General features: G+C 41.9%; 1 pseudogene; it reads left to right on the top strand.

The window, feature by feature from the left end:
- Nucleotides 1-2,334: 2,334 nt before the first annotated feature.
- On the top strand, nt 2,335-3,329 carry LOC114695091 (annotated as a pseudogene).
- The last annotated feature ends 210 nt before the right edge of the window (nt 3,330-3,539 follow it).

Consider the following 3,539-nt stretch of genomic DNA (forward strand, 5'->3'; position numbering starts at 1 on the left):
GATAGAACTACTATAAACATTCAAAGAAAAACTATAGAAGCTGATAGCAGAAAAAAAAATATTCACCTATAAAACAACACCTCAGCTGACACCTAGACTTTAGCCAAGTGAGACTGTGTCACATTGCTGCTTTACAGAGCTGTTAATAACTCTATGTTATTCTAAGCTACTAATTAATTTGGTACAGCAACAGGGGAAAGTAATACAGTCATGCACAATGAGATCATCTTGTTGAAATGCAAATGAACAGGGAAGAGGTTAAAATGATCAATATGATAATGGCTAAGAATTGGAGACATCAATATACCATCCTAGCTTATTATAAAATGGCAATCTGTAGAGATCATTGCAAGTATAAGAATGTACATGTGTTGATTGTATATATGAATCTAGGCACTCTCAGATTGGGAGGAAATAATGGCAGTTCAAGAGCATTGAGGACACAGAGTTTGCAGTTAAAGGAACCAGAGCACCTTGGAGAAATGACTGATAATAGAACTAGGGAAAGACAGAAGATGAGAATGGGATATTTTCAGAGACAAGCAGAAGAATTCCCAATTGCCAAAGCTAGAAAATTTTCAACAAAAGTAAATAAAATAAGAATGGATTTATATCTGAATTTGTAAAATAAGTAGTGCTCATTCAGATAAATGATTAGAGAAACAAATAAGGAGTAAAAGACAAAGCTCCCATACATAAGAATCACAATGACTAATGTATACACTTTTCCTTTAAGAAAGTACAGCACAACACTCTACTTCTTTATTTTATTTTATATGAAGAAACTTTTTATTCATTTTACATACCAATCACAGATCTCCCTCTTCCCTCCTCCACTCCTCCAGCCTTCCACCCTGAACCCACCCCCATTCCCTCCTACAAGAAGATAAGGGAGTCAGCAGAGCTACAGGACTGGATTAGGCCCTCTGCATAAGTGAGACAGTTTTGTAGCTTGATCTGCTTAAGGAGCCCCTGGCAGTAGGATCAGGATGCATGAGCTGGCCTTTTGGAGCCCACTACTCTATGGTGGGATACCTTGCATAGCCTTGAGGCAGGGGCAGGGGCTTGGACCTGCCTCTACTGAATGTAACACTCTGTTTCTTACATGTGGATTGCACATAATAACCTGATTGTCAAGTTGCACAATACAGATTTTAAAAAGTAAATGCAATTTTATAGTGTGGAAATCTAATAAATATTTCCTAAAGTCAGCTGGTGAGTTTAGCATCAGCATTAGTAAGTGAGGCTGATAGCACAGATCCTTGGTATAATGTGATGATGATGCCATCTTACAGAGTGGCTTTCCTCTCAGAAACTCACTGTACCAAGACCTCAGTGAAAAACATTCAACAAATCACTGTATTCATATCCTTAAGACAGTCAAGGTTCTCAAAGAAAAGGTAAGTTTGAGAAGCTGACATAATGAAGAGGTGTCTAAGGAGACACGATTTAAGAAAAAAAATAGGAGAAAAGTAATCATTTACCTTACAGAGCTATGAATCCTGTGAATTCAAATGATGACTCACCTGGCAAGGTATTTCCAATGGTGCAATAGTGACACGTTTTAGAAGTAATCAGATGCATTCTAACTGGTAGACCCACTTCATAACATGGAAACCATACATGGCACCAGTATCTGTGTCAAGAATCTACAGCTAAATAAATCATACACCCTATCGTAGAGCCTGTTACTATTTTTTTAAATGGACATACTTTACCTGAATCCTAATGACTCATTGCTATACCCATAGGTTAGTACATCTCTCGAGCCTCATCAGAGAAACTTCTTCCTTTTGTAGTTAATGATTAATGCAGAAACCCACAAATGGTCAACCTATAAAGAATATGAGAGTGAAGAGTGCTTAGCCCTACATTGAACATCTGTATTACACCTCCTCCTAACAAGGATCAAGAAACATTGCAGAAAAGGGGATGGAGAGATTGTAAGAGACACAGTCAGTGGATAATTACAAGGAAATCACTGTTTTCCAGATACAACAGGGCAGTTATACATATAAACTCACAGCGATTATGACAGAATGCACAAGACCTACATAAGTTCAAGCCAGACAAAATTTCAGTAAGCTAAAGTCAACTGACAGTCATCGAAAGAGTCAGCTTTCTTTCTTTTTTAACATTTTTTAAATGAGAGAAGAATATGTCCTATAAGTACCATGTAATTGGGTGCAGGTAAAGCCATGGAACAAGTGGCAATATGTAGATTAATAGTTATGGGTTGAGTTAAACTGTAAGAGCTAGCAAGCCTCTCTCCAGATGTCCTCATTAGAGTGACATCATCTTTAAACCCTGCATGGCAATCCCTGACGCACCACCATGACACCCAGGGAAGACAGTGCCACCTGGAAGTCCAACTACTTCCTTAAGATCATCCAAAACGCTTCATTGTGGGAGCAGACAATGTGGGCTCCAAGCAGATGCAGCAGATCTGCATGTCCCTGCGAGGGAAGGCTATGGTGCTGATGGGCAAGAACACCATGAAGAGCAAGGCCACAGGGGGCACCTGGAAAACAACCCAGCTCTGGAGAAACCGTTGCCTCATATTTGGGGTAATGTGGGCTTTATGTTCACCAAGGAGGACCTCACGGAGATTAGGGACATGCTGCTGGCCAATAAGGTGCCAGATGCTGCCCATGCTGGTGCCATCGCCCCGTGTGAAGTCACTGTGTCAGCCCACAACACTGGTCTGGGGCCCGAGAAGACCTCTGTCTTCCAGGCTTTAGGCATCACCACTAAAATCTCCAGGGGCACCATTGAAATTCTGAGTGATGTATAGCTGATAAAAACTGGAGACAAAGTAGGTGCCAGTGAAGCCACACTGCTGAACATGCTGAACATCTCCCCCTTCTCCTTTGGGCTGATCATCCAGCAGGTGTTTGACAATGGCAGCATTTACAACCCGGAAGTGCTTGACATCACAGAGCAGACTCTGCACACCCGCTTCCAGGAAGGTGTCTGAAACGTTGCCAGTGTTTGTCTGCAGATTGGTTACCCGACTGTTGCCTCAGTGCTACACTCTATCATCAATGGGTACAGGCCGATTCTGGCTTTGTCTGTGGAGACTGAGTACACCTTCCTACTTGCTGAAAAGGTCAAGGCCTTCTTGGCTGATCCATCCTCATTTGTGGCTGCTGACCTTGCGGCCACCACCACTGCTGCTACTACAGCTCCATCCAAGGCTGAAGCCAAGGAAGAGTCGGAGGAATCAGATGAGGATATGGGATTTGGTCTCGTTGACTAATCCCCTCAAAACAACCAACTCAGCAAGCTTAATTTGAGAAACATGAAAATAAATAAAAGCTACTTCTGTTTTTTTTTAAGAGCTAGCTAGCAAGAGGCCTGCCATAGGCCATACAGTTTATAAATAATATTAAGCCTCTGAATGATTATTTTATAAGTGGCTGTGGGACTGAGGGGCCAGGCTGGACCAGAGAAACCTTCTGCCTCCAGACAGCAGTTTCCTCTTCCTCCACTTCTCTACCTGCCCCTTGACCTACACATCTTCCCTCTCCCCTTGATCT

This window comes from Peromyscus leucopus, chromosome 14, assembly GCF_004664715.2.
Source record: "Peromyscus leucopus breed LL Stock chromosome 14, UCI_PerLeu_2.1, whole genome shotgun sequence".
NCBI classification, from domain to species: domain Eukaryota; kingdom Metazoa; phylum Chordata; class Mammalia; order Rodentia; family Cricetidae; genus Peromyscus; species Peromyscus leucopus.